Source organism: Pyxicephalus adspersus, chromosome 1 (assembly GCF_032062135.1).
Source record: "Pyxicephalus adspersus chromosome 1, UCB_Pads_2.0, whole genome shotgun sequence".
Taxonomy (NCBI): domain Eukaryota; kingdom Metazoa; phylum Chordata; class Amphibia; order Anura; family Pyxicephalidae; genus Pyxicephalus; species Pyxicephalus adspersus.
Window position 1 is genome coordinate 42,798,830 of NC_092858.1, and position 22,623 is coordinate 42,821,452.

Below are 22,623 nucleotides of genomic sequence, written 5' to 3' on the forward strand. Positions count from 1 at the left end.
TAAAAAATGAATTGTTCCCTTTTTTTGGGACATCTGACCACATATATCTGCCAAATGCAGCCTAATACCAATCTGCCCTGGCAATTGTAAGCAATAGTGATGTCACTTCCTGTCTGCCTACACTAAACGTCAGGAAGTAGTCGGGGCGTGGCTTCTATCGGCGTGGGCGTGGTTTATGATTTTGGTTGTCCCTCCTTGGCACTCAAAGCCCCACCCCCTAGCTTCTTTAGATGGACACAGTTGTTCTATTTTTGTATATCCTTGCGGAAGGGGTGACCCCACTCCCCTCCCCCTCCATAAATGTACAGCCATGTCTAAACTGTCACCCATAACAGTAATTGCAGATGTGTGACTGGAAGATTCCCCCGGCTTCCTGGTGGTCACAAGTACAGCGTGGTGAAACTCTTAGATTGTAAGCTCTTCGGGGCAGTGTCCTCTCCTCCTGTGTCATTGGCTCCCCTATTTATTGTACAGCGCTGTGTTGTATGTTGGCGCTATAATAATAATGTGATAAACTGTCAGAGGGTGTGACAAGAAGCTGTAATGGTTTGCTGACATGACTGGCTGTGTACCGGGCAGCTTATACTGGAGACAAGCCAGCTAATAGACTGACAAGGACTGACTTGTATCACTTCATTGTATAAAGCAATGGTCAGCCATAGAACTGCATTGTCTTCCATATCCTCCTCCGTACACAGCACAGCATTGTACATTATGTACAGGCAGCCTGCAGGAGGTTCCCCATCCATCATGGGGGTACAAAGCTCCCCGGGGGCAGGGAGTGCCCCATACATATTAGGGGGGGGGGGGGGAGGGTGTGACTGGAGCTCCTCCAGCTCTCTGACTCAAACCTGCTAATCTCCTCACTAAGCACTGCGCCGCCGCTATTGTCACTGCGCTGAAGTTTCACTTCCTGCCTCGGCTGACTTTTCTCTGCATTAATACTTTTCATTCGCCGCCCCTTCTTTCTGCTCGTGTTTGGGCTGCTTTCATCTGTTGTGTCTTGTCACATCCTGTGTGTGAGGAGACAGAAGACACACAGCCCGGGACACAGCAACACACAGGTACGGCCAGGTGTGACAGGAGTGTGTGACCACTATTGTGTGTGTGTGATCAGTATTGTGTGTCTGTGTGACCAGTATTGTGTGTGTGACCACTATTGTGTGTGTGTGTGTGACCAGTATTGTGTGTGTGTGACCAGTATTGTGTGTGTGTTGTGTGTGTGACCAGTATTGTGTGTGTGTGACCAGTATTGTGTGTGTGTGACCACTATTGTGTGTGTGACCAGTATTGTGTGTGTGTGACCAGTATTGTGTGTGTCTGTGTGACCAGTATTGTGTGTGTGACCACTATTGTGTGTGTGTGTGACCACTATTGTGTGTGTGTGACCACTATTGTGTGTGTGTGTGTGACCAGTATTGTGTGTGTGTGTGTGTGTGACCAGTATTGTGTGTGTGTGACCACTATTGTGTGTGTGACCAGTATTGTGTGTGTGTGTGTGTGTCTGTGTGACCAGTATTGTGTGTGTGACCACTATTGTGTGTGTGTGTGACCACTATTGTGTGTGTGTGACCAGTATTGTGTGTGTGTGACCATTATTGTGTGTGTGACCAGTATTGTGTGTGTGTGACCACTATTGTGTGTGTGTGACCAGTAATGTGTGTGTGACTGGTATTTTGTGTGTGTGACAACTGTGTCTGCAGGTAAGTGCACAGTATTTGTAATATTGGTTGTGTCTGCAGGTAGGTGGGGTTAGTATTGTGCAAGGTATGTCTGACAAGTATTGTGTGTGGAGTGTGTGTATGATAAATGTCAGTATTGTGTGCTCAGGTAAGTGTACTGTATATTGTGCGCAGTATTATATCTGCAGGGAAGTGAAGTATACATTTGACAAGCATTATGTTAAAAGTATTGTGTCTTGAGGTAGGCAGTGTGTATGTAAGGCATGTCTATGTGACCAGCATTGTGTCTTCAGGTAAGTGTTGCTTGTGTGTGTGACAAATATTTAAAGCATTGTGTCTCCAGCTAGGTGGAGTGTATATGTGGTTAGTATTGTGGTGTGTGTGGTGTAGTATTGTGTCTTAAGGTAGGTGCAGTGCAGTGGGGCACACATTATAACAATTATTAAACTGTATTTATATAGCACTGACATATTATGTAGCGCTGTACTTTGGGCACATATGGAGATAATTGTTGTATTGCAATGTACACACATCAATATGGTGAAAGTCCATTGCACTAAGCACAGCCTTGGGTAAAATGAGCCGAGAACACCGTGCACCGTGTCAGCTTTAATTAGCTGATTGCATGCCGTGCTATAGAATTAAATGGTTAGCTTTGTTGTCCTTTGCTGATTTCTATATGACAACAATGTTGTGTTTATTGTCTGTTGTAGGTTAGTAAATATGTTCAATTTTACAGAAATAAATTCAGAACAGGATAGACATTTGGCTTCTAAATATTTCCTCCTGCAATGCTTTTTCTTTGTGTTGTGTGGGAGGGCAGCCACAATGTCACCAACCACTGATGTAGAGATGTCCTGTGAAGTACAGCTCCCTTCTGCCCTGGTGGGAGCCATGTTGAGTGATGGCAGTAGGGTATCAGGGCGATGTCTCCTTGGTATTAGGGGAGCTCTGTCAACGCTTATGTTGGAGTTTTATAATAAAAGATAAAATAATCGCAATGGTGGGGGATTCCTAGGGGCAGAAGATCAGCAAAACCCACTAAATGTTACCCCCTACAGATAATGGATGTTACACAGGATGTGTAAGTCATGCAAAACATAACTGGGCAATAGACATCATCTTCATCATCCAAACACACCAACCATGTTCTGCCTGCATTGCATAAAGAAGAACAGAGACCCAGTTATGGTTTTGATGAGGCTAGGACAAAAGCTGTATCAGCTGTAATAAATACATACCTTACCACCAGTAGTAGTGCAGATCTCTGAACAACCTGTTTGTTGTGCCATAGTTGGGTTTAAAGTGTTTATAAGTTTCTTTATTTACAGTAAATGGAATGTCATGCATCACAAACACATAGACTCAGTAGCGCCTGTTGTGCAGATTGGCTGAAGCTGATTTTCCTTTGTCATGGGACAAAACTTGTAATACAAAAATCCATAAAAACATTTCCACCCCGGCTGACTGGCTTTTAATGGACTGTGGTTGTTGGTACCAATTATCAAGATGTTGAAATCACAAATATCAGATGATGTAATGCTTCCTCACACTGTGCCGGCAGTACTGGATGCAGCAGCACATTCATCCACATTCGCCCCAGTTACACAGCGCTGGATGGGGGCTCAAAACAAATAAAGAGGACTGCAGGATCAGAAAGACAAATCTGTGCTGCACTATTTATTCCTAATATGCACCATAAACCAGCTTGTTGTAATGATATACATGAAACCTAAATCTGATAGAAATCCCTTTATAATACAGAATATACCAAACCTCTTTCTTGTTTTGTGTGAAATCACAATCACAAGCTTTTGTTGCATTAGGCTATTTAGTTCCCAGAATCATCTTGCTAATTGGAGAATGTCTTTTTTCCAGGAGTTGCGGAATGATAAAATGTGTGTTCAGTCATGTCAGTGTGCATGCAGTTGTTCTGTATTATTTCCATCAGTACACGAGATCACTTGACAATCACATTGCAGGGCTAGATTTAAATTGCATAACCTCTTCAGAAAGTAATTCATCCAATGCTTGTGTGTTATTAATCTGAAAATGCTGATGAAAGTTTTTCTCTCTCCCTCTCTGGGGTGTCTGTAGGCTGTGATACAATCAGAAATCGTTTAGTAGACTGGAGAGTTTTGATTGCAAGATGGTTGTCTTGTAGATTTGTTATATTCCCGGGAGGCTCTAGGATGTTTTAAGCTGCATTCCAGTGAGATATAAAAGCTGATTTCCAGCCTTGCCTTTCATCTTGTACATTTGTACAGGCTCCTTGCATGTACTGACATTTCTTTCTTTGATTTCACTGCACACACTAAGCTTTTCAAAGTGTGCACTTAAAGCTGCAGCTGGTCAGAAAGAATACCCAGCATCATTTAGCCCTTTTCATCCAATTGCCCTATTGTCCCTCACCCTACACTTTCTCTCATTGGATTTCAAATCATTTTATCATAGAGGGCTAACATTACATTATTATTATTACACATTATTTATAAAGTGCCCACATATTATGCGGCGCTGTCCATAGTTATGTCACTAGCTGTCCCTTGAGAAGGCTCGCAATCACATGTAGGCATTACCTGGGGCAGTCAGCATGAAAATGCAGTTTGTCTAGGAATACCTGTTCTCCTGGTTGGCATCCATCAAAGCCATTTAAAAGTGTAAATATATATTCCCAAGGTGCAGCCCACTGCTTTCATCAGAACTGTGAGTTCTTGAAAGAAGTAGAGAAGCAGGGCTTGGTGATGTTTGCAGGAAGCTATGTGCAGCACCCTCCTGCCAACTATAATCTACCTTTATTGCATAGAGACGTATAGACACCTAATAATTACATTAGATGAAATATATGGAGAATTCGGCTATGGCCATTACCTTGCAACCTTGGTAGTCCTAAGGATTGGGGGGAACTCCCAGGAACTTGGAGAGCTTTATATAATCTGCAAGGGACCGAGTTATTCTCACGTTCTGCTTTTAAAAATGTAATCTGTTATATACACTTACCGGTCATTTCATTTTTCTACACATTGCTAGTTCTGGGTTGGAGCCTCTTTTTGCTTTTAGAACTGCCATAATTCTGCATGGCATGGATTCAGAAAGATGCCAGGAACTTTCCTCAGGGGTTTTGGTCCATATTCACATGATGGCATCATGGAGATTCTGCAGATTTGTCAGCTGTACATCTTTGATGCATATCTCCCATTCCACACCTACCAAGGGTGCTGTATTGGATTGAGATCTGGTGACTGTGGAGGCTGTTTGCAATGAATTCATTGTCATGTTAAAAAAAAAAAAAACAATTTGAGATGATTTGAGCTTTGTGACATTTTCTTGCTGGAAGTAGTCATCAGAGGATGGGTACACTGTCTTCATAAAGAGGTGGATATGGACATTGGTAATACTAAGGAAGATTGTGACATTTAGGCAATGCCTGATTGGTATTAGGAGGCCTAAATTGTGCATGGAAATATCCTCCACACCATGCCACCATCACTAGCCCAAACTGTTGATACAAGGCAGGTGGATCCATATCTTTTTATTGAGGAAACCAAATTCTGACCCTACCATCCTAATGTCACAGCAGAAACGGAGACCCATTAGGTCAGACAATGTTGTTCCAAGCCTCTCCTGTGGGAATTGTAGCCTCTTGTGTGGTCTCCTGAACAAATTAGCTCAGAAGAAATGAAATGTGTGGTTTTTCATTTCGGCAAAGCTTTGTTATTTCATATGATAATAAAAATAGGAGTCAAAGTACAGGGCGGCACCATGTAAAACATACCCATACATTCTTTGGTGACAGCTGTATTTGTGGGATTTCTCTTCACTTTGTAGAATTGTCTTTGTTTCTTCCTATTGTTTTTATGAGATAGTAAATTACTGAAAATCTCCCCAATATCACTAAGACAGTACTTAAAAATATGAAGGGTATTTCTTACTGTGGTCAAATCTAAAAAGAAGATTTAGCTTTGTATATACCTGGCTACTGTCAGTCAGCAGGAAGAACCAGCAATAGCGGCACGAACCAGGAAGACTTAGATTCCCAAAAGAGTTGGTTCCCCTGTTGATTTATCAGGATCAAGACAGTGTTTGTCACAAGCAAGTACAGTATTAACAAACTTCTTTAACATTGTCAGTTTAATTTATTTTCTCAAATTTAGGAACTGGGACCTTTTAAGGGAGGGGTGGACAGGGTAGTAAAAAATCTTATTTTAAGCATTGGTCTACTTTGATTCCTAATGCTTTTCACAATTAGTTCAGGATTTAAACATTCAATAGTATAGGTACTTTTACAGTATGTATACTTTTACAGTACTTGCTTATCATATTAAAGGAACTTCTAGCAAATTTTATATGTATGATGTGTGTTTATAATAATATAAACTATTTTCCAAAGCAACTGCAATTACCATTCTGCTTTTAATAGCTGAAATAGATAAAACATGGATAAGTTGTTGCTCCAGGTTGAATAGCACAGCCTCCAAGTATTAGTAACGTTATCTAATAAAACAAATAGGGAGAACATCTGTCATCCGATAAATATAAACAATACAAGCTACATGTAATATTATCAGCAATATTTAATACCAGGAGCTTAATTTATTGGATAATACTGTGTTTATTGCTAAAATCATGTTAAAAAATAGCACAGCTAATGTAAGTATTTTCCATTATTTCATTCCAACCTCTTCCTTTGAGTTGTAATTACCTACATAAATTCAAGTTTGTACACTATAGGTTGTATAATGAACATAACTTGAATGCTCAGTCAGCATTTTGTACTCAAAACACATGACTTAAAGGTTAATGAAACCCAAGAACAAAAATGTGTTCTGCCCCCAGAGCCTAGGTGAGGATGTTGTCACCACACTTCTGAGTAGAATCCTGTGGAATGCAAAGCAGCCAGAATCTCATGCGAAGACTCTTGTAATGGTTTGGGGCATCTTCCTGCTCAGCGTTTCAAAGGATTCAATGATGGTGAGCTCACACCTAGTGATGAGGAAGATGGGGGTAAGGTAGATATATTTTCCTTTGGAACTATGTTTTCCACCTACATTTAGTAGGTGTTTTAGGAAGAGGAAAGGAGCCAGGCTAGAATAAGCAGATGTTTTATTTTGGTCTGGTTGGAGAATGCCCATAATTAATTTAGTGGAGTGTATATTGTATATAACTTACAACACTATACTTTGCTGAAACAATAATATTATTTATGATTATTATTATTAATAACAGTATTTATATAGCCACCATATTACACAGGGCTTGCAGATGACAGACAGATACAGACAGTGACACGGGAGGAGGAGAGGACCCTGCCCAGAAGAGCTTACAATCTAGCAGGAGGGGGAGAAGCACACAACAGGAGGGGGGGATTTGAGATGGTGAGTGAGTAGTGAGGGTTTTAGGAGACGAAGATGGTAGGCAAGTATGAAAAGATGGATTTTAAGTGCTTTTATAATTGTGCAGAAACATGGAACCTTTTTGGCCATATTGTTGTCTATTTAAAGGGGACCTATCACCAAAATTTTTACTTTACATAAGGGTAGCAACCCTTTTATGTAAAATAAAAATTGTTTTTTTTTTATTGAGTGAGTGAAGCCCCTCCCATTCTGTCTATATTGCTGCCGCAGGATGAAGGCAGATTACAGGTCAGCGCAGGACCCAATCCGGGAAATGCTACGGAGGGATCTGTGCAAGATAATGTAATTTGTTTATTTTTTGTTTAGTTCCGCTTTAAGTGTCTTCTTTCAGTGGGCCTGAAATATACTTTCATCAGTGAAGCTTGGTGATCCAGCAAACCTGGAATGGTTCTGGTCTAGGATTCAAAACGTTTTCTAGCAAATAGCAAATAATTTAAACGTGTATACTCTCCAGGCTTGGAGAGCTTTAATAAATCAGGCCAGATGTGTTCTGTTAAAGATTGAAATGTTAAAAGTATATCAAGAATATTTCTCTTATAGTCACAGTAAAGCTACGTACACACGGCAGATTTTTATCGCCCGATAATCGGCCAAATATCGGGCGAAAATCTGCCGTGTGTACAGTCGGTGTCGTCCATCGTCCGAACGACCGACCTGCCGGATCCACGGACGATGGACGACAACCGATCCTAATGAAAGGGATGGGGGAGAGCGCGCAGCAGGGTGCCGCTCCGTCGCTCTCCCCCTCCCCTCTCTATAGAGCATGAACGGTGTTGTATGTACAGCACCGTTCATGCATCGTGCAGTCCCTTGTCGTTGGAAGGGATGGTGAAAGATCCTTTCCAACGACAAAAATTGCAAGTGTGTACGCAGCTTAATATGCTATATCTGTTTATTTTGGAATAAGTTCTATTGAAAGTCTCACTAGCTGCATTAGCTGTCTGAGCTATTGAACTGATTCATATGGTTAATGATTGAGGCTGATCATAACGGTGTCTGGTTTACTGCAGACCTTAGTTGGAACCAGAAGTGTGAATCACTTTTTTTGCATAAACATATTTTTTTACTATCCAAACTGTAATGATTTCCTGTTGGCCACAACAAACCCTACACTAATGATAAAACTATCTGCTTTAATCTAATCACTTTTTTATGTCAAAGGTTTATTTGAAAAAGTAAAAAAAACAAAACAAAAACTAATGTATTTGTTTTAGGACTTTAGGATATTAGAGCCAATTATTTGCTTCATGCACCAATTACTAGGACTGAAAACAGTCAGAAGTATTCAATCTATCGAATCTTTTTCATCCTAATTAATTAGTTATTATTATTATTAGTCATTGCTATATTTTATTGGAGTATTGAAACAATTGTTTGATGGAGCAGTTGGTTTGATTTGCTTGTGGCCTTCATTAGGCTATGTAGACACAAGCAAAAATCTGAAGTGTGTACAGCTGTCCACTGACACTGTTCACCAACTCACCCTGGCAGAATAATGAACAACCAAGTGGGAGATGACCACTATACTTTGGTACGAAGGAGGACACAGCAGGGTGCCTCTCCCTTGACCCCCCACCTCTTAGAAATGAACAGTGCTGTGTATACCCTGAAACACAGACATTTTTTATGTTGAATACACATTTGTTGAGGTTGTGTGAGCGTCCTTACACCAGGAAACGCTGCCTCATGGGAAAATGCTACAGCCTCAGCAGCCCCATAGCAAATGAATAGGGGTGGAAATGAATGGTATTAATACCTCCCACTGCTGCCAGATTTCATATGTGCAGACGTGGTACTATTAGGACCCACGCTGCCATGTGTTTGTGTTTGAGGGGCTAGCAATCGCACAATAGATGCAGGTGTCAATCTGCCCTTACATGTCAGTCGGCTGGAAATGTTTCAGATTTAGAGGATGAAGTGACAATAAAGCGCTAAAATTTTCACCTAGGTTATACCTAGTTAAAGCGACTTTGTTACTGAAAGTATCTTCCACTCTTACTAAAGTTTCCTAAATGGCAATATTTTACACTACTATAAAGCTACAGTTTTGTTTATCTAGTGTTCAGTAGTTTGAAGTGCTGTATTTAATTTAATTTTCTCAATTCTTATTAGAGTTAGCAGTGGTTTGTATATATTAGTAACTGACAGTATTATTTCCTGAAGGGTATACTTCACTGAAAATTCCCTTCAATGGAGAGAGTGGCATTAATGAAGATTATCATAGGCCTTATGTATCAGGGTCATTGTAGATTTTGTAGATGACATTTGGGGGGTAAGGTTAGGTTGCTTTAATAAACTGTGGGGTTTTGGTACAATAGTTACATATATTGAATACATGCGTTAAATGTGGAAATGTTGGAGATCTTTAGAACTCAGAATGCATAATCTGACTTTGTATTCTATGTCTGTGCTTTAGAAAGTACTGAACAATATGACAGCAATGCAATGTATATGTTCAAAAGATGAGGTCAGAATTAGTATCCTCCATATTCTTTCCTTACTCTCAGTCTTATCATTGTGGTACTTGTTAACAGAAGTGACCTTTTGATGGAGGAGTATTTTGGAGTATTTGTTATAGAAAGCAGTGATATTTTTTAAGATTATCTGACATTGCCTAAAACCCTTCCATAGCAGTCTTTCCATTTGTAGTTTGAAGATTCAACTATCTAGTATTGCCACCACTTTCATTTTAGGTAACATTTATGAAAACTAAAACACATGAAATAGAGGATTTTTTTTATCTAACAACCATCAAAATGTATTCAATAATATTGCAATCAGGTTGGGATTTGTAAGACGCTTTTTTTAGCCAATTGAAGAAGTTGTCATTATGCCATGTTAGCACATGGTTTATGCGAAAAGCCAAATTCTAGAGGGCCAAAATCAACTGTGATCAAAAGCTAATAAAAATGTTTTATGTTAGTTGTCCTGATTACCCATCCAAGCTCTTTTTTTGTTGTTGTTAATAAATGGATTAAACCATTATGGTCATTCTTTAGACAACCATGTGCAGGTCATTGGATTTTGGGGGAAATGTAAGCCATAATTTCCCATATATTTAGACATTTTTATAGTTACCAAGGAAAGAAACATTATATGGCTAAAACATTTTTATTCAGCATATGCCTTAATTCTGCCTTTTCGTGTGATGGGACTCTTGAGATGTTTTTCAGCAGTCTTGCTCTCCAATCTTTTACTACTTATGTTCAGGAGGTGGGATTTTTGTTACCATGCTTAGTATCTCCAGCAGATGCCTAAGAGGAGACTACAATTAGTGGATCATACTAGGTAATGATTTACATAATCTACTAATAAACTCATGTGAGCTCATGGAAGTTTAAATTTAGAGATATTAGTTGCCTTGGACTCTGCCACAGCCACTTCGTGAGTCCTGTGTTGAATAAATTATTTGTCTGTTTTTGCTCTCATAGTTGCCAATATGAGTTAGGTGCCATTTTCACTTCTAAGACATTCTTCCGCTGTAGACTGCCAGGGATAATGATCATGTGAAACACAAATAAAGGAAAAATTGGCTTGAGGAAGATAAAAGATATCTTTGTTTACTTTTTGTAGCTTGTGGATCACCTGGTAGCTGGATTTGGTGCTTGATAAGGCTGTCGGATAGAGGTGTTGGGTTGTACTTCAGGCTAAAAATTTCACCCATTCTATGGTGCCCATATCTTAAGTTTTTTCTAAAAAAAGCTAGGGAGAATATCCAAAACCTTACTGACAGGTGATTGGCTAGTCCTTTACAAGAAATGTAGGCAGTCTGCACAAAAAAATATGTATACTTCACCATGTTATGAATCTCTGATTCCAAGTTGCACTTCAGGTCTTGACAGACTTTTGTATTCAGTTGTGGGAAATGAGAATCTGGATCCCTAACAGACTTTACCAGAAATATTGGTAGAATTACTTCAACAAGGACCAGAGCATGGCTCATTCATTAGGAAACTGGTATTTATTACTACTCCTAAAACCTCTTACTGCTCAGTCACCATCCCAACCCCCTCCTATTGTCTGCTACATCCCCCACCCCTTACCACCTCTTAGATTGTAAGCTTTTCTGGGCAGGGGGCTCTCCTCCTGTCTCACTGTTTGTCTGTCATTTGCAACCCCTATTTATTGTACAATGCTACATAATATGTTGACACAGGGAATTCTTCCTGTTTTTCAGTGGTCTACCTTTTAAGGTACTGTATATACTGGAGTATAAGCTGACTTTTTTAGCACCCAAAATGTGCTGAAAAAGTCACCCTCGGCTTTATCTCCAGTCAGGTGCATGGGTCCCTCCAGAAAAGCACCAGTTCCAGCAGCCACGTCCATCGGTTTCCGTCCCCTGATGACAATGTCATCAGGCTGCGGCGGAAATACGCTGGACACAAAAGCTGGCGGGGGTACACCGGTGTTGGGCCGGTGCCAAATTCAAAAGTACACAAAACATAAGTAACAAACCCACTTACCTTGTTCCGTTGTCGTCCCCCAGCGTCCTGCTGGTCCCCGCAGCTCCTCCCGACACGTCTTTTTTCTTTTGTCCTCAGCCACTGAATACAGAGACGATATCCAGGGTTTCCCGGTGACGTCGGTGCATGGATCGGTGCGGGCGGGACGAGTGGCCGGCAATTCATTTCATTTTGTATTGGATTCAAAACAAAATAGCTGTACTGAGTCCCAATACAAAGAAACCTTTGAATACTATATATATAATTATAATTAAATAATATTTTGTTCAATACAAAATACCAATATTGAGTCCAATACAAAGAAATCTTTAAAAATATATATAACATGCTGCTGTACAGTTATATTACAGGTTTCACTATTTTTTGCACCCTTTTTTTAACAGATTGTTGTGTTTTTTTTTATATATATAGTTTTTTATTAAATGTAATAAATATTGCACATATTTTGGTGAGTTATACTGCTTAAGAATTAAAAGCCTACAATGTAAAATAAATAAATTTTAAAACAATGTAATGCTTTTTGCATGAAAATACGGACAGAATTGGAACGCTAGGGGGGTTAAAAATCATATCAATATCATAACAAATCAAAGTTTTACTTTTCTAAGTTTCTCTATTTTCTATTGTTTGTTAAATAATGTCTAGTTCATATAGGCATTAGGTGGCATGATATCCTGCAGTTCAAACATTTTTAACCAAGTCACAATTTATACATTACAAAAACTTTTAAAAGCTTGTCCCTAATGAAAATGTAAACACCTAGGTTGGGAAAAAAATGTGTCATCAGAAGGTAAAAAAAAGGTGTTTGAGTTGTCCTAAATCCAACAGCATATATTGTCATACACAACACTACTCTAAACTATACTACACTAGAACTATTTGAGTTATTTGTTTCTCTGTAGTACTGCTCTCCTCACAGCGTTAACATTTAATGTGAAGAGAGGAGGAGGGGGGTCAGGTAATCTGACAAAAGTGTGCTTTAAGGTTTAACCTCCCTAGCGGTAACCTCGAGAGTGACTCAGGGTAGAAAAAAGTTGCTACAAGTGGTAACCTCGAGCCACTCTCGGGGTTGAAACACATAGGGAAGGTTAGTAAATAGAGCGCTTACCTGATCCGCCAGGGTTCCGCGCTGTCCAGTGACGCGTTATTCGTCTTCTTCCTGCTTCTGCTCTGATGAGTCACCGGGGGAGTTCCCAGTGACGTCGATGTGTGTGTACGTCCTGGGCGGGCGGGGCGGGAAATTCAAAAACCATTTGTATTGCATTCAATACACAATAACTGTATTGAATGCAATACATTGGATTTTTGTGTGTAAAAGCAGTACATTGTTTTCAAGAACATTTATTTTACAGTATGTATAATACTTTGAGTATAATATGTATTTTTTTTTTTTAAATACATTTTTTTTTTTAATATATAGATTTTTTTATTTTTTTTTAAATTTATTGTTTTTAAATGATTTTGTGTTTCAAACTTTATTATACTCATACTATTATATTATACTGTAAAATAAATTTTTATGAAAAACAGTGTACCGCTTTTAGACATATAAAACCAGAAAAAAATGAACCGCTAGGGAGGTTAAGGTGCTCTTTATTAATACTTGGACGAATAAAAAAATAAGAGGATTATACTAAATCTGTAAATGCATCCCGTAACATGTCCGTGCTGTTGATTTACTTTTTTGAAGTATATTGTCTGGCAGCACCCGTGTTTGCATTTTTTGTTTGAAGTTCACTTTTCTGCTCAGAACATGGCTGCAAGGCCTGCTGTTTATAGTTCAATGAACATATGTTCAGTAGAAAACAGCAAGGTATATGAACAACCTTTTTATCAAAAAGCCATTCATCAAGTGTGATTGTTGTGCCATTGCTGGGGGTTAGCAGGATGGGGAGGGCAGAAAGTGCCAGGGACAACTTTGTCCAAAACCAAAGATAGAGTGCAGTTATATTGAGTGGCACCTTCATCTGGAGATGTGATTTTAGAAACTGGGCAGTGAAGTGAGGCAGTTTGAGAATAGGTTGTGGCTGTGGTTGAGGCAATGGTCCTGATTTATTAAGGTTCCCCAAGGCTGAGAGAATACACTTTCCTCAGTGAAGCTGCGTAAACCAGCAAACCTGGAATGGATTTTCTAAAAGTCAGCTTTGTGAAAGCAAATGTTTTTATTATTAATATTATTATTATTAATAAACAGGATTTATATAGCGCCAACATATTACGCAGTGCTGTGCATTAAATAGGGATCCCGGACCAGATCCATTCCAGGTTTGTTTTATCACCCAGCCTCACTGATGAAAGTGTATTCTCTCCAGCCTTGGAGAACTTTAATAAATCAGGGCCAAAGTGTGGGGGGCTGTTTATGTTCTATGGTAATCCAAAGAAAGGTGGAGGATTGAGGGAGGATTGCTAGGGTCATCCATTAAAAAGGTATATTTTTAAACAATGAAAGTGGGAAAGTCATAGGAATAAATGTGTGGGAGCCAAGCTGGGTGATTAGCCCAGGGGGCAACAATAGAGGAGTAAGGGGGCAAAAAAGAATGTACTTGAAATAAAGTGAAAATGATAGAGGGTAGCGTTGTTTACAAGAAGCTCTGTGACTTTTACTCAGACTTTTTTTTTTCATTTAATGAATTACAGGAATGTTTGCATTGTGCGGGTCTTAAGAAAAGTATCATAAAACAATACACAATTGCAAAAGCATTTGCCAGTACAATTCCATGTGTACAGTAAATTCACTCTCCATTCACTAATTGTTAGATGTAGAGAGGCTTTCCCAACCTATAGACTTCATTTTTCTGCATGCTGAGGTCAGGTTGCTTCTGGCGGTACTGGGAGTCTGAGGGATTGTGGCTGCATCTTATGGTGTTTATTTCATGAATGTGTTAGTTTATACATACTTTTGCTATGTCAGCTTTACTTTAAAGCAAACATGTACTTTGTCCTTAGCAGGCACGGTAACGGGTTATTGTTATAGGACATGCCATAGACAGGCTGTGCTTTCCTTTCTTTTAGGTTGCTGCTCAAACCCTTTTTCGCCTTTCCCAAAATATTGGAAGCAAGTTTTAGCTTTTAGGAAAGTAAAATTCTACTTAAGATTGTGACTACTTAAGCAGAAATAATACATGCAAGTAAATTATTACATTTACATGTTAAAAAAAAATAACTCTTTTTTTTATTTTTTTTAAAAAACCCCCTTTATTACTTAAGATTTAATCAAGTGGTGCAGTGGACATAATAAAAACACAACGGTTTGTCTATTAAAGGTCATTGTTTCAATAAATGTGTCATGCTTAATGTAAAATATAACTCCTTTGGGAAACTATGCTGGAAAAATGGATTCCTGGGAAATGAACCATTGTGAGCCATGCTATTGTTAGGCTGGTGGAAGATGGATTAATGTTTCTGTTGCCCATTCTGTTCCCAGCTATACTTGTGTCTGCTCCACAGATGAACTGAGTTTGATTTACATAGACACATTGTTCATATGTAATGTTTTTTATTCTGGTGCCTTGGCTGACACTCATTTGTTTGAACACTTAATGGGAACTGTTACTATCCGCCAGGTACTATCCAAATTAAATGGAACCATATGAAATTAAATCACTAATGCAGTGTGTACAAATCTCTGCCAGTAAGTGAAATTAAGTCAGACCGAGTCCCTCATAGTCTGATCTTCCAGGTTTCATTTTAATCAACACTACTGACAGTCCTGTATCTTTTAATTGCATGAGATGATGTTTCATTTACTGTAGATCTCCCTTTTTTAGGCAGAGGTTAACTTGTCTTCTGGAGAAGGCTGTTTTTGCTGTTTACGGTTATTTTGCTTGTGTTTGGCTTTCTCAGCTGCTTCGTTGTTATCTTATACATGGCTGGTGTATAATGGAACATTTAGGAGCGTGTGCTAGTGCCATTCAGTTTGTATCATTGTAGCTATTTAATAAACGGCAAACAGAATGTTATCTACTTTTTTGGTGATATTTATTATTCCCCACCTTTCAAGATGGTGATTTTCTTAAAAACAAAATACTATTTTCCCTACTCTGAGAGAGAAACCTATGGAGAAACCTTTATTTGGCTCCACCAATTAAATTTGTTCATCACAAAAAATAATAAAATGTGATCCTTTTTATGCTTTACATTTGTAGAGGAGGAAAGCATAGCGTAAAATGGTGTTTTGTTTGTGTTTATACTAAAATTTTTTTTTATTATTGGCCTCAGGGGACACTATAATTTACTCATGATGTTCAGATGAAAAAAAGAATACCATTTTCTATTTAGGGAGTTTATTTACTACTGGGAAATTTCACTAAAAATTTTATATATTAAATATTTTTTTGCAATACTGCTTTGTATGAGCAAAGCATCCAACAGCATTTATTCTCTGTAATTTATTAGACCAAATTATTTTGTGCTATTGACTAGTTTGAGAAAACTGATTACCAAAATATTTGGGGGCAATTATCAACAACCATATAAATTCATTTTCATCTAGGGTAAACCACTGATGCCCAGATTCCTGTGTTTTTTTTTCTTTTGGCCATATGATGTGTCCCCTGGCAGGCGCTGTTACTTTCCACACCAGAACCATGAGCATCATGTTCATTCTCTTCTTGTGTCAATTTACTTACATTTAGTGCACATATTTTAGCAGGTCTGGCTTAAAGGAAATGTAGAATGGAAATAAAATTGTTCTGCTGCAATGTATTGCAAGGAATTGGCTGTAATACAATCATTTCTTTGTGCTTGTCTGTTTCCCACAGGAAATGTATGACCAGAAAACTTTTGTTTCTGTTTTGTTTACCCTTTTTCCCCAGTTATTTTTATGATTACTGCTATATTGCCATGACAAATATGAATAGATATATATATATATATATTACTATATATATTTTGGTTTTATCAACAGGAAAAAAAGCACCAAAATAAATGTGATGTTAAAAAGTGGTGAATAAACTGCAACCATCTTAAAAAGTCTCTTTGCTTGCCACAAATAGAAAATAGACCTAAATGTCTTTCCTTTAATAAACAAGTCTTACCTGTATATTTACAAGTTTCTAAAGAATGCACACTAAGCCATCCATGAGGAACCTCAGGTGCTGGGATGAGTTTGGGGGTTGATGACTTCCCAGGCCAGCCCAACAAGATGGTTGTGACCCAGAGAGCAGGTGAAGATTCCAGTGGTGAAGAGAGAACTTGCAAATGTTTTAGAGCTGTAGCACCTGTAAATGAAGCAGAATTTACAGTGCAGTTGCTTTTTTAATATTTTATATCAAATATGCATTTAAAGCCCAACCACAGCCTTTATGCAGCTATATTTTATACTGTGTTTTGTATTTGCCTTTCCTGATGTTTTCATTGTCCTTTGGAGCATGAATATGCTGTCTTTTACTCAAAGGTTGTTTTAAATCTTCAGGTTAAATGAAATTGGTTGTGAAGCCTGAAGTCATAGTTGCAGAAGGAAAATATCGTAAGGAAGAGCACCAGAGAGGAGGTGAGCAAATATTATTATTATTATTACTAGTATTCATATAACGCCGACATATTATGCAGCGCTTCACAAAGTCCATGGTCATGTCACTAGCTGTCCCTCAAAGGGGCTAACAATCAAAAATCCTAAGTGCCTAACTACTAATATACCAAACTGCATGTTTTTGGAATGTGGGAGGAAACCGAAGTACCCCATGTAAACTGGGGACCCAGCACTGCAAAGACCAAAGTGCTAACCTCTGAGCCACTGTGTTGCCTGAAGGGAGACAGAACTGTTTTTTTGTTATTTTTTTTACTTATTTTTTTTAAATGTAATATCTCTTTTGGCAACAGTAGTAGGCTCATGATTTCTAAGATGTTTAAACATGTAGAAATGAAAGGGCAGGGAAATGCTTGGCTTAGAATTTCCTTTATTCCTATGTGGACTCTGCCTGCACCTTGTGAATATTGGAGGTGCTTCCATGCAAAAGGTTATAAAGAGCTCTGTTTGTTTTGGGTTTTCTTGTTCACTTGAAACATGCAAGATTTGCAAAATGGATGAAAATACAGCACAATTTGAATTGTAACTGACATGCAAAAAACACTAAACCCTGGAAGTTACCTGTGTGAGTCATTGCAGCAAGGTGGTAGTAGGAAATAGGTTAGGTATTTCTGGTTGTAGTTTGTATTACTGAGTAAAGTTTCTGAACTAGCCTTTTCCTCACTTGATCCAAACTCTGACATTTTCTACATACATAAATAACCTTTTTTTGTCCCGTGTTATCTATCTGTGCTGGACAGAGATGCAGAGTGAATTGTTTGATGGGGCTGCCATCTTGATTACTGCAAACTCTGACATAACATTTCTGGAATAGTTCACAAATCTAACTTATATTTTCTTGACTGTAAAAGGTTGTTTTTTTCCCCTATGCTTTGACAACATTTCTGTTACCTTCTAATGTAGTGTGTCACACTGGCTCAGCCAGTCAGCAGTGGCAACAATCTTTCTTATCTGTAAGCAGCCTGAGAGGTACAATCAAAAGTTATGTGTGAAATTGTCATTGTGAGGGGAGCTAACCTATCACATTGGTTTGCCAAAGAAGGACATGTACTTAAGGAACATATTTTGTCAGTTTCTGTCAGTAAAATATTTAATTGTATAAAATTACACAATGTACCATTTTCATTGGGTTTTAAATGATCAAATAACTTTTTGCAACAATGTTTTTGATGTATTTGAAAAGATGTTGATGCTTTGGCAAATTGTTCAATAAAGTGTTTGAAGGAAGGATTCCTTAGCTTTGACATTTTTTTAATGAAACATATTGGCATTGGAACATGAGGCTGTCAGTGTCAGATAGTTACAAGGTCACTGGGACAAAATGGATCACCACAAAGTCATTTCCTGCTGCTGACGACAAGGCTATGTCAGTTACAGATAAGACAATGTAGATGTGTTACTGTAGTTCAGCCTTAAATTTAATTCTCAGGTCTCACTGAAATCCCACTTATAATTATATCTACAGCTCACATAAAATTAGTGTTAGCAGCAATTTGTGAATATAATAATAAGTAAGGTGGGTGTTAAGACCCAGGGATGCCCTATGCAGTAAACCAGTTTTCAGTAATAATAATAAAATGTAAAATGCAAATTATAATGTCCAGCTCAGTTATTGTATATTTTAGTGCCATGTAGTATGTGTTACAAAAAAAGTACACGTACATGTTAGTGCATTGCATTGTCACAACAGGGCCTAATGCTGGATTTGGGCTGATTTCACATTTTAATTTTGATAGAAAATGCATCAGGGAAAGCTAAAAGGTACTTTTGATTCTGATTCCCCTAAGAATATAATTATTTGCCTCTTCCCATTACTTTGCACTATTACAAAGAATACTGAAGGATTGCTTTACTTTTAATCTTCCAAACTCATATGCACTATTTTGGCAAAAGATAATAAACTCAATATTTCAGGAACTGTCATCTTACTTGGGGAATTAAGGCATTGATTGTTATAAAAAAAAAAACAGCCTGCAGGCTCAGTTTTGTCAGTGCAGTCATTTTCCCAGCATTTAGCAGCAGTGTGGCTGAGCACTCTCAATCTGTACATGACAATGTTGGCTCAGCAGATAATGCCCCTTCATTTACATGCAGAAATGGCTCTGGGCCCAGCTATTGGGAAATGAAGAGAGCACCTTGTATAATAGTGATTTGCTGTTTTTTTTTTTTTAATTTGGGTGACTGCTTCATTTAACAATTATCCAGAAACAATGAAATAGAAATGTTTTCACAATCTTGTACATTGAGAATAAACTTTCTGAGTTCTTACACTTCCTAAACTGAAATCAGGACAGTATAAAGCACAATCCAATTTAACCTCTATGTTGGGAAAATAATAGACATTTTAAGTGAGGCCAGACCTTGAAAAAACCTAGTTCCTTTTCTTCTATTTGATTTGCATGACACGAATATCAAATTTTTGTATTCCCATCTGCCCAGCAGGGTGCTTGTATTATTCTGGCCTATTCTATGCATATATTGCAAAGAGACAGACACTTCCAAGCAGGAATAGAAGACATATTCATGCAGTGCTGTTTTTAATAATATATCCTTGATTGTATTTTTAAATATATTACCTTGGTATTAGCCACTTGCCGCCCCTGTACAGCAGAACTCAGTCAGGAGAGGGAGAAAAATAGCAAAGAGCCAGTCAGGTGTATTGCAGTGCAAGAAAGATTCTTTTCTTTTAATATTATAAAATAAAAATTATAACATAAAAATAACAAAAGTGCGGGGTTGGTGGGGTGTCAAGGTAAAACATTTTTGGTGATATATTGTATAAGATTGGGAAAGCGATTTGAAAGATCGAGGAGGTTATCCATGATACCTAAATCCAAGTTCTTCATTAATCTATAGAAGAGGAAATGTGGAAAAAATGCAGTAGCGTGTACCCAGAAAATCTGAGGTTTAGGTCTCGGGGATTAGGTGACGTTTATATTCTGCTGAATTTTGGAGTGGTGTCAAGTAGAACCAGGTATCGTGGAATTTCTTTACTGCCCCTTGTATAGTGGCTGTATTGTCTTTCACTACCATGATCTTGTTAAGCAAGCAAAAAGCATTCAAATAGGAGAAAAGAGCAGCGTGACAGAGGGATAAGCTCATCGGTGTGCTGCTACTTCTTTCACAGCTCTGTAACTTGGAGGGGAATAGATCAGGTTCCCATCCACTGGGAGACAAGACAATTCTATGAAAATCTCAGAAATAAGACTTTTTTGGAGTTCAGCAATATATTGCATGTTGTGTTCTTCTTGAGTTTGCAAGGTTTTCTTTATTCTTAACTTTCTAGGTAATTAAAACTCCCTTGTTAGGCTTAACTAAATATTGTTAATGAGGCAGAAACATAAAATACATTTCAAGTGATTGACAACGAAATGTAGCATATTGAAGCTTGCCACAGTGCTGACTGATTCATTTTGTTTTTGCAGACTCTTTTTCCTTATATCACCTTTCACCTTTTCTTTCACTCAGTGTTCCTAACAGGAACTCACTTTGTGTTCTACAGTGTCAATGCTCACTCAATATTGTGGGACTTTGTGCCAAAAGTAGTTTGTATTTCTCTATCCCTGTGGTAATTATGTTTAAAGAGAAGCGAAATTATCACTTCAGTTTGGAGACTGACCAAATGTTTTTTTTCTGAAATCCAGAATTCTGAATTTATGGATCTTGTTGATTGTTGGCATAGTGAAATTGAAGGAAATCACTTCAAAAGGCACTTAGCATTTAAAAAAAGTTGCATAATGAAAGTTTCGATATTGGAATAGTGTTTTTTTTTTTTTTTGCAGTCTGTGTCTAGTTAATAGGTAGAGTGTCAGTTCAATGCTTTTTTAGTACTGGCCTGGAACAAGTATGCAGATCAAATGTTGTTTTTACTTGCCACATGTTTTTTTTCAAGTTGGTGACAAAGAAAGGCTTTAAGCCTGAGACAGGTAATCAGCTTGCATTTAAATGGTAGTCAGCAGCCCACATATTTCTATCCTGACAGGTGTTCCTTCAAGTTTTGTTCATGGGGGTGGAGTAGTGTGTGTCAAGGTGATGCTGGATCTCTGAATCTTTGCCTTTCATTAATCTCTAAGTTGAACACAGCTGTCATATACACACAGCACAAGAGCTGCAAAGCATTTCACCAGGGTAAGACTGCAAAAATATAAGTCTGTGATATGTAGATGTGACCTGTGCTGTGCTTGTATAACAGATCCAATCAGTAGTTTCTGGAAATGGGGGACTTTCATTGCTGGACTCTATTACAGTGCAAATGGTGTGTCCTGTACCATGCTTTTATATATATATATATATATATATAATAAATATATATATATATATATATATATATATCAACCGGAACTATGCACTATTCGTGCTTGACTGTGTTGTCAATGTGGGCTGCATAGAAAAACCAACAACCAAATGATTGGCTGCCAAATGACTGGCTGTCATAGCTGCACTTTGGGCAAAATAGTTCAGTTCAGAGTTATAGTATGTAAGTTCCCAGCATCTCTTGGGTGTATTTTGTTTCTTTTGTTCTATATACACACACATACAGTCATTCCCATTGATGAGTAAGTCAGGCATTCTCTCATAATTAGCACACTTATTTAGAAATTAAGCTGCCTCAAGGCTTTTCAGGGTACAATGCCAATATGATGTTGGCCTAAAGGAATATATGTTTTAATTTGAGAAGGAAATAAAGGGTAACCAGGCAGTAGTTACTATGTATTCAGATTCTGGAACATCTGTTAAGTAGTCTCTTCTTTTCCTCTCATGCATTAGATAGGCTGCCAAATGTTAGTCCAAATATAGATTGGGCAAAGATTCATGTTGTTTCCAAATTATACAATGCTCAGAGCTTATTCTCTTACAGGTCGAAGTTCCTGTAAACACATTTATTTGATTTGTCTAACTTAGACTATTCTTCATTCTGTGCAATAAACTCCAGGTGATAACTGCCTTAAATGACTCATTAGTCTTGTAGTGTATTTTATACTATCTGTTTAATATGTGACCGATACAGCCCTTGTACACTTTTTATGATATCTGTAAACTTTATGAATATGTTTATGTTGTTAGGTACAGTTTTTACATGGTTAATTGAAGTCCTAATATACTGTAGTTACATTCAATGAGAAATTATAGTATATTATATATTCAAGAACTTGGAGTGTTAGATAATCAATAATTGATTATTATTGATTATCTAACACTCCAAGTTTTCTTTTTCTAACACTCCAAGTTCTGATTTTCTTTTCACATATTTCCCAGACTCTCTTTAAACATAAAGCTCTATAGCTCAATCTGACAGCTATACATACAGCTGAATGCATCAAAGCAGTGAAATCCTTCCTCAGTTTTCTTCCATAAGACAACTTACTTTACATTGGAGAGTCTGAAGTGAAATACCACTTGTTGTGCCTATCATTAGATTCTCTTCAGTGTGTCCAACTACTAGAGAATGGCTGCTCAGTAAGATTTTAAATGTTGTCTGTGTTTCTGTTGAAATGGACTTTATTTCCTGTACCGTAAGAGGGAATTGAGGGTAAATT

At 37.9% G+C, this 22,623-nt stretch overlaps 1 protein-coding gene across 2 annotated transcripts in view; it reads left to right on the forward strand.

Moving 5' to 3' along the window:
* DGKA (diacylglycerol kinase alpha) overlaps positions 1 to 22,623 on the forward strand; it is a 110,046-nt gene that overhangs the window by 10,207 nt on the left and 77,216 nt on the right. The window contains exons 1-2 of one of the 2 annotated variants that reach the window (XM_072408525.1): positions 848 to 1,064; positions 16,973 to 17,050. The gene's annotated coding sequence lies outside the window, so the exon portion shown is untranslated. Of the gene's footprint in view, positions 1 to 847; positions 1,065 to 16,972; positions 17,051 to 22,623 lie in introns of those variants that run through there. The other variant, XM_072408534.1, reaches the window with a different exon arrangement.